The sequence below is a fragment of the Nematostella vectensis genome, chromosome 5 (assembly GCF_932526225.1).
Source record: "Nematostella vectensis chromosome 5, jaNemVect1.1, whole genome shotgun sequence".
NCBI classification, from domain to species: Eukaryota; Metazoa; Cnidaria; class Anthozoa; order Actiniaria; family Edwardsiidae; genus Nematostella; species Nematostella vectensis.
This window is the reverse complement of record NC_064038.1, coordinates 14,961,186-14,970,732: the sequence shown is the minus strand read 5'-3', so window position 1 is coordinate 14,970,732 and position 9,547 is coordinate 14,961,186. Positions and strand designations below refer to the sequence as shown.

The 9,547-nt window shown below is 36.1% G+C and overlaps 1 protein-coding gene across 1 annotated transcript in view; it reads left to right on the top strand.

The window, feature by feature from the left end:
• Window positions 1-1,778: 1,778 nt before the first annotated feature.
• Window positions 1,779-9,547, top strand: part of LOC5503994 — a 56,074-nt gene continuing 48,305 nt past the window's right edge. Inside the window, exons 1-3 of the mRNA XM_048727297.1 lie at window positions 1,779-1,864; window positions 4,194-4,234; window positions 5,895-5,935. The gene's annotated coding sequence lies outside the window, so the exon portion shown is untranslated. The remainder of the gene's footprint in view (window positions 1,865-4,193; window positions 4,235-5,894; window positions 5,936-9,547) is intronic.

Here is a 9,547-nt window from a genome sequence, read left to right as displayed (position 1 = left end):
TGCTGATTCGCAATGAAACGTTTTAATCCACAGTTGAGGCGACAAAGGAGTAGAAAAGACCATTGAAACATTAGGTAAGAATAATTTTACAGATAAATGAAAGTTAAAAACGATAGATTTGTTTTTCTTAATTCTGATAAAGTACGTTTTTGCTTCTTTTCCATCAGTTTCATTGGCTTTCAAGTGAATCTCGACTCTCCAAGTTGTTTTCTTGTAAGTAAAAAATTAGCGTAAGTTCACTAGGAAATTATGAACACACCTTTATGCACGTATACACAAACTTATCTGCACAAGCAAGTGAACTTCCTACATAATTTAAGGCATATTTTTGCTATAAATACACTTGTGGAAACTTGAAGAAAGAAAACTGATCTTGATGAAAAGGTGTCCCTAAAAATATGAAGAACAAAAAACGTAGTAGAATGACAGTGATTTGAATTATAGTTATACTTGTAAAAATATCTTCACAATATAAGAGAAAACAAGTTATTTAAAAAAAAATAGCTTTCCTGGAAACACTGTTATTCATAGTCGATCAAAGTGCGACAAACAATTTTGCCGCCATTTTTAACAGCTCAATAATTTTTTTTTAAACGTAAACGAATTTAGTTTGAACTTTTATTCTCTTATCCATCTTATCCAAAAGGAGCAAATAGTTTTTTTTTTCCATTCATCTACGAACAACATATAAAATAACAAGTTTTAGGGGATGATCTTACATAAGACTAAGAAAACACCTTTATTTGCTTTTATGCAAGTTCCAAAAATTATGATACCCATTATTCTCAATAGTTATACCAAATTAAAACCGCGAGATAAGTTTAATTCTTTAAAGTTCTTTCGAAAACTATATTTTTGGGCAATATTTTAAATGAGTAATGCACAGATAATCACAGATGGTCACAGATAAAGAACCTTAGTCCAAGTTCAATCTCACTTAAGTAACAAATTCTCAAATTCCAGTCTAGCAAAGCTAGTCGCCTAGGATTCCGCTGACAGTAGAGTGGAGGATAGCTAAAGAAGGGGTAGGGATGGGTACCAAGAAATTTCGAAAGTCTCGCCAAAATTTCGCTGAGGATTGGAATCTCGCCGTTTTTAAGCACTTAGAGTCTCTCTTTTTTTTTTTTCAAAATTTAAGGGGTCTAGGAGTCTCGGATTTTTAAACGAGATCTCAGGGTCCCCAATGTTATTAAACGCGCGATATGTTTTATATTGTTACTATGGCCGTATGTTTGAGTCTTGAGCCTTAAAGTTTAGATATTGTAGGATGATTTTATGATGTAATAACACACCGCTTATACGTTTTCATAACCAGATAAACAATTTTCTACATGATAGATTTCATAATCTAGTCTCGCCTTGGCAGTTATATCGGAAAGTACGGGCTCGATTTCTGAAATTTGTATTGTTTGTAATGGCGTTTCCAGCCTCATAAAACGGTGCTCAAATCCAACGGAGCAGTAATTGAAATAAATGTATTGTATCCCATTTCCAGATGGTGCTAATAACATCTCTTTACGATATTATGAGGAACTCATTTTATGCTACATTTGTCGATATAAAGGGACGTTGAAAAACTGGTACACACTCTGGAATTTCGAAATCATTCACCGTGCTTAGTCCTAAAATAAAGTAAAGTTTTCTACATATAGCAATCCGAAGTAGTGCATTGGATGTAGGTTATATCAGGACGGCGAAATGCGGTGTTTGCTTTTATTCGTCATGGTGACATTTTAATTGCCTGTTTTAGGAAAACGTCCTTTAATAATGAAATGAAATCCACGCCTATTTGCTGATTCGCACTGGAATGTTTTAATACACAGTTGAGGCGACAAAGAAGCAGAAAAGATCATCGAAACATTAGGTAAGGATAATTTTACAGATAAATGAAAGTTAAAAACGATAGATTTGTTTTTTCTTAATTCTGATAAAGTACGTTTGCCTATTTTCTATCAGTTTTATTGGCTTTCAAGTGAATCTCGACTCTCTAAGTTGTTTTCTTGTAAGTAAAAAATTAGCGTAAGTTCACTAGGAAATTATGAGCACACGCTTATGCACGTATACACAAACTTATCTGCACAAGCAAGTGAACTTCCTACATAATTTAAGGCATATTTTTGCTATAAATACACTTGTGGAAAGTTGAAGAAAGAAAAATGATCTTTAAAAGGTGTCCTTAAAAATACGAAGAAAAAAAACGTAATAGAATGACAGTGATTAGAATTACAGTTATACTTGTGAAAAAATACCTTCACAATATAAGAGAAAACAAATGATTTTAAAAATAGCTTTCCTGGAAACAGTGTTATTCATTTTGCCGCAATTTTTAACAGCACAATTTTTTTAGACGTAAATGAATATAGTTTGACCTTTTATTCTTTTATCCATCTTATCCAAAAGCAGCAAATAGTTTTTTTAATCATTCATCTACGAACAACATATAAAATGGCAATATTTTAGGGGATGTTCTTACATAAGGCTAAGAAAACACCTTTATTTGCTTTTTTGCAAGTTCCAAAAATTATGATAATCATCATTCTCGATATTTATAGCAAATTCAAACCGCGAGATAAGTTTAATTCTTCAAGGTTCTTTCAAAAACTGTATTTTTGGGCAATATTTTAAATGAGTAATGCACAGATAATCACAGATGGTCACAGATGAAGAACCTTAATCCAATTTCAATCTTACTTAAGTAACAAATTCTTCAATTCTAGTCTAGCAAAGCTAGTCGCCTAGGATTCCGCTGAGAGTAGAGTGGAGGCTAAAGAAGTGGTTGCGATGGGTACCAAGAAATTTTGAAAGTCTCGCCTAAATACTTGTGAAAAATACCTTCACAATATAAGAGAAAACAAATGATTTTAAAAATAGCTTTCCTGGAAACAGTGTTATTCTTTTTGCCGCAATTTTTAACAGCACAATAATTTTTTTAGACGTAAATGAATATAGTTTGACCTTTTATTATTTTATCCATCTTATCCAAAAGCAGCAAATAGTTTTTTTTTTATTCATCTACGAACAACATATAAAATTGCAAGATTTTAGGGTATGGTCTTACATAAGGCTAAGAAAACACCTTTATTTGCTTCTTTGCAAGTTCCAAAAATTATGATAATCATCATTCTCGATAGTTATACCAAATTTAAACCCCGAGATAAGTTTAATTCTTAGAGGTTCTTTCGAAAACTGTATTTTTGGGCAATATTTTAAATGAGTAATGCACAGATAATCAAAGATGGTCACAGATGAAGAACCTTAATCCAATTTCAATCTTACTTAAGTAACAAATTCTCCAATTCTAGTCTAGCAAAGCTAGTCGCCTAGGATTCCGCTGAGAGTAGAGTGGAGGCTAAGAAAGTGATTGCGATGGGTACCAAGAAATTTTGAAAGTCTCGCCTAAATTTCGCTGAGTCTTGGAATCTCGCCGTTTTTTAAGCACTTAGAGTCTCTCTTTTTTTTCAAAATTTAAGGGGTCTCGGAGTCTCGTTTCCTTACTACACGGTCTAGGAGTTTCGGATTTTTAAACGAGATCTCAGGGTCCCCAATGTTTATTAAACGCGCGATATGTTTTATATTGTTACAATGGCAGTGAGTTTGAGTCTTGAGCCTTAAAGTTTAGATATTGTAGGATGATTTTATGATGTAATAAGACCCCGCTTATATTTTTCCATAACCAGATAAACAATTATCTACATGAACGATTTCATATTCTAGCCTCGCCTTGGCAGCTATATCGGAAAGTACGGGCTCGGATTCTGAAATTTGTATTGTTTGTAACGGCGTTTCCAGCCTCATAAAACGGTGCTCAAATCCAACGGAGCAGTAATTGAAATAAATGTATTGTATCCCATTTCCAGATGGTGCTAATAACATCTCTTTACGATATTATGAGGAACTCATTTTATGCTACATTTTCGAGATTAAAGGGACGTTGAAAAACTGGTACACACTCTGGAATTTCGAAATCATTCACCGTGCTTAGTCCTAAAATAAAGTAAAGTTTTCTACATATAGCAATCCGAAGTAGTGCATTGGATGTAGGTTATATCAGGACGGCGAAATGCGGTGTTTGCTTTTATTCGTCATGGTGACATTTTAATTGCCTGTTTTAGGAAAACGTCCTTGGTCTGAATAATGAAATGAGATCCACGTCAAAATTTTCTCATTTGCACTGGAATGTTTTTAATCCACAGTTGAGGCGACAAATGAGCTGAAAAGATCATCGAAACATTGGGTAAGTTTTGCAGAAATGAAATTTCAAAATAATAATTTTTTCATTAATTCTGAGAAAGTACTTTTGCTTCCTTTCTGTCATTTTTTTGGGTTTCATGTAAATCTAGACTCCCCAAGTTCTTTTCTGATAAGTACAAAATTAGCGTAAATTCCATAGGAAATTATGAACAAACCGTTATGTACCCATACAAAAATTTATCTATATATATTAGTGAAATTCCTACATAATTTGAGGCATATTTTTGCTATAATACACTGCACACTTGAAAAAAAGAAAAATGAATGATCTTGAAAGTGTGTCCTTGAAAATATGAAAAAAGCTTATTAGAAGGACAGTGATTTGAATTACAGTTACACTTGTAAATATAGGTAAATATAAGTATATTATATATATATAGACGTAAATGAATATAGTTTGACCTTTTATTCTTTTATCCATCTTATCCAAAAGCAGCAAATAGTTTTTTTTTTTTTATTCATCTACGAACAACATATAAAATTGCAAGATTTTAGGGTATGGTCTTACATAAGGCTAAGAAAACACCTTTATTTGCTTCTTTGCAAGTTCCAAAAATTATGATAATCATCATTCTCGATAGTTATACCAAATTTAAACCCCGAGATAAGTTTAATTCTTAGAGGTTCTTTCGAAAACTGTATTTTTGGGCAATATTTTAAATGAGTAATGCACAGATAATCAAAGATGGTCACAGATGAAGAACCTTAATCCAATTTCAATCTTACTTAAGTAACAAATTCTCCAATTCTAGTCTAGCAAAGCTAGTCGCCTAGGATTCCGCTGAGAGTAGAGTGGAGGCTAAAAAAGTGATTGCGATGGGTACCAAGAAATTTTGAAAGTCTCGCCTAAATTTCGCTGAGTCTTGGAATCTCGCCGTTTTTTAAGCACTTAGAGTCTCTCTTTTTTTTCAAAATTTAAGGGGTCTCGGAGTCTCGTTTCCTTACTACACGGTCTAGGAGTTTCGGATTTTTAAACGAGATCTCAGGGTCCCCAATGTTTATTAAACGCGCGATATGTTTTATATTGTTACAATGGCAGTGAGTTTGAGTCTTGAGCCTTAAAGTTTAGATATTGTAGGATGATTTTATGATGTAATAAGACCCCGCTTATATTTTTCCATAACCAGATAAACAATTATCTACATGAACGATTTCATATTCTAGCCTCGCCTTGGCAGCTATATCGGAAAGTACGGGCTCGGATTCTGAAATTTGTATTGTTTGTAACGGCGTTTCCAGCCTCATAAAACGGTGCTCAAATCCAACGGAGCAGTAATTGAAATAAATGTATTGTATCCCATTTCCAGATGGTGCTAATAACATCTCTTTACGATATTATGAGGAACTCATTTTATGCTACATTTTCGAGATTAAAGGGACGTTGAAAAACTGGTACACACTCTGGAATTTCGAAATCATTCACCGTGCTTAGTCCTAAAATAAAGTAAAGTTTTCTACATATAGCAATCCGAAGTAGTGCATTGGATGTAGGCTATATCAGGACGGCAAAATGCGGTGTTTGCTTTTATTCGTCATGGTGACATTTTAATTGCCTGTTTTAGGAAAACGTCCTTGGTCTGAATAATGAAATGAGATCCACGTCAAAATTTTCTCATTTGCACTGGAATGTTTTTAATCCACAGTTGAGGCGACAAATGAGCTGAAAAGATCATCGAAACATTGGGTAAGTTTTGCAGAAATGAAATTTCAAAATAATAATTTTTTCATTAATTCTGAGAAAGTACTTTTGCTTCCTTTCTGTCATTTTTTTGGGTTTCATGTAAATCTAGACTCCCCAAGTTCTTTTCTGATAAGTACAAAATTAGCGTAAATTCCATAGGAAATTATGAACAAACCGTTATGTACCGATACAAAAATTTATCTATATATATTAGTGAAATTCCTACATAATTTGAGGCATATTTTTGCTATAATACACTGCACACTTGAAAAAAAGAAAAATGAATGATCTTGAAAGTGTGTCCTTGAAAATATGAAAAAAGCTTATTAGAAGGACAGTGATTTGAATTACAGTTACACTTGTAAATATAGGTAAATATAAGTATATTATATATATATATATATATATATATATATATATATATATATATATATATATATATATATATATATATATATATATATATATAGCTTTCTATATATAGCTTTCGTGAGAACACTGTTATGCATAGTCGATCAAATGTGCGGCAAACAATTTTTCCGCCATTTTCAATTTTACTATGAGTTTGCATATGTGGATAAATTACTTGATGAATAACACAATCGATCCAAAAATGACCCTCATAAATGTCCAAATCCAACCATAGCTAATCATTAACCCGTATGATTAACCATGACTAAACACTTTAAAGAGGATCTAGCGAATCCGAAAGGCGCACAATAATCTAACGAAATATCGCGGCTAAAAAACTTTATGTTTTCACTCAAAAAATATATTTTGGCTCACTGGGATTCGGAAATCAAAGCTTTCTGGGAACAGGAATGTCTAATATATAGATCTAGGAACTGCCTAAAAGCCACAAAAACGTTTTTTTTTTCGCTCAATAAATCCAATAAGGCTATAGGACTGCTTGTGATGCTACCGAAGACGTCACGCATCAAAAGACTATCATCTAGAACTATAATTCTAAGTTAGGACGAAAGTTTCTAATTCTAAGTTTTTGACGATGTTTCTACCATGTTTCTATCGATGACGTCATACACCACGTGTCCATTCTGTTTGACCTCCTTAAAACTGACATGACATCTTCAAATAATTTCGTTACGATTCTTATGTCATGAAATATGATTTTTTTAATTATGATGACGTCATACATTACATCACAACAAGGGAGCACGGCACAATGTATTCCTAAAAACGCGCGATTGATATAATTACGAAAATATATCACTTTGTTATGCAACATCTCCTTCGTGTTTGTTTTGTAAGGGGAGTCATCAGTTGCGCTGTTGGGGGTGTGGGGCTAGCATTGTGAGGTGGATTATGTTTGTCGACAGGGTCTTTGTTAGTTTTATCGGTTAACAGACCGCCCGAAGATATAGGATACGCGTAGTGTCGGCACGAAGTGCCGCCGAAAGATGCACGAAGTGCATTGCGAGCCTCTTCTGGTCCAACTTTTCGGTAACTCTCTATCCTCGGAGATGATTTAGGCATTATACGAACAAAGACCCTGTTGACAAACATAATCCAATTCATAATCCAAGCCCATAATCCAATACTTGAAATTCTTGAAGCATAATTAAGGGTTAACAGCGACTCAATTTCTAAACAACGTGACTTAAAAATATTAAATTCCAATACAATACTTCTATTTATTCCATTGCCAGGGCTGTAGACCCATAAACAGAGTCCAAAACAAATGCACATCTTTTCATTGTTAATTCAAGTATGAGAGGGATGGAACTATCCCCGAATTGGTTTTTAAGCAATCAATTTAAAAACCTACGAGAAATGATTTTTTGAACGTCAATTTTAGCTTTCCGTCGATGATCGGGACAAATCAGTTGGTCAAATGGCATCCTTGGAATGCAATGTTCATAGAAAACTTAGCCCCGCACCACCATAGACCCGACTTGTCTTTCTCTTAGTATCCGCACTAACTTCTAAATGGTGAGCTGCTGTGTACAACGTAACTTATAGAGCTAACGGAAGTACATGCAGACTGTCGACGTTTGCGACCTGTCGATATGGAAGAGGGATGTAGGAGGACAGCGCGCGTACTGTCGTTGCCACATAATAACAGACATTACTAGGTATTGCAAAAGAGACATAGAGGTCTGCGCACTGTTTTGTGTGTGCGAGCGTAGACCACTTGGTTATGCAGTGTCCCTCACAGCAGCATTCATATCTATATCAGTCACACTCAATCAGTGACGCGTCCAGCAGCAGACTCCACAAGCTGTAGCTTCCCCCAACAGCCAATCCGTCGACGCGTCAAGCTCAAGCCCTCTGTCAAAATGAGTTACGCGGCGGGAGGTGAAAGCGGAGGCTCAGGAATTGGTGATTGGGTGATTTAAAACTGCCCAATGCGGGACGTCAGTCTTGGAGTATTCTGTACACTGTCTGATCGACTCTGGTTCTGAGGAAGATAACTTTAGATAGCGTTTTAAGGGTCTACTCTGAAGTCGACGAGTGGTTTAAGCTAACGCCAGCCAACGGGATGGATATGCCATTTGGGCTAATCTGAGGTTGACTTCGAGGTGTACGGTAGGCTGGTTATAAAGGGATGAATTTTGGTCTTGAAGGATCCGATTGGAAGGATATAGTAAGTTGCGCAAGAGGCAGGTGCCGGGCTTGCTCGGGATTAATGTTATGGGAAGATGACCACGATTGTAGAAAGTGGAAGTATAGTTTAGTAGGAGTTGAATGTAGCAATGTGCTGTTTGAGGTCGTCCATTTTAGGTACGGTTCGGGTTTGTGGTCAGCGTTTTTCGTGCGTGCGAGTTCGGGTGTGTCCATGATGGCTTCTTGCTACAGGGGTTGAGTCGAACGAAGTCGCCAATATGAGGGCTACCGATATAGGGCTAAAAACACGGTAGCAAATGCGAATCCTACACGAAGTGAGCACCAAATAATCGGATGAAAATTTTGGGCGAGTAATATGACACTGTGCATTTTCAATATCCGTTGGGTGGTTGGTATATCTACACGATAGGATCGAAGAACGAAAAATAATATAAAACTCATGGAAACCGACAATTTTTTGTGTGGAGGAACTGCCCACGTTGACAGAGGTACGTATGCAGTAAAGCCGGCAGATCACGGGGTTGTAGGGAGGGTCCACGAAACGGAGGTGCAATCGTGTCCCGTGGCTTGCACCCTTGGACAAGGAGACAAGGCACTGGCTTCAACTGTCGCCAGGACAAGAGCACCAACGATAAAGGAGGATATCCCTTCGTCCGAATATGAAAATCCTGAGTATCGGGTAGTGCTCTATCGGGAACGAAATCAAGTATCCCCGCCTACTAGTCGAGATCTCAGCGGTGATGTAATCAACGACACTACACCCCACGGTGGCAGCCGTATTCAGTTCCCGGAGATTAGTAATTTGACTGACAGTGATTGTACAGCCTTCCAAGCAGAGGAAATGCCCTTTGGCAAGATCATCAGATGCACCTGTTCAACCCAGACGATCTCAACGATCTGCTGCGGGAAAGCTCTCCAACCCATATCTGTAGCTGAAGTCTGCTTACAATGGCAGACAGCAAAAACGCCACAGTACAGTAATCGGGTAGTCGGCGGTGTGCTAATCATCGGTGTCGGTTTGACGCTATT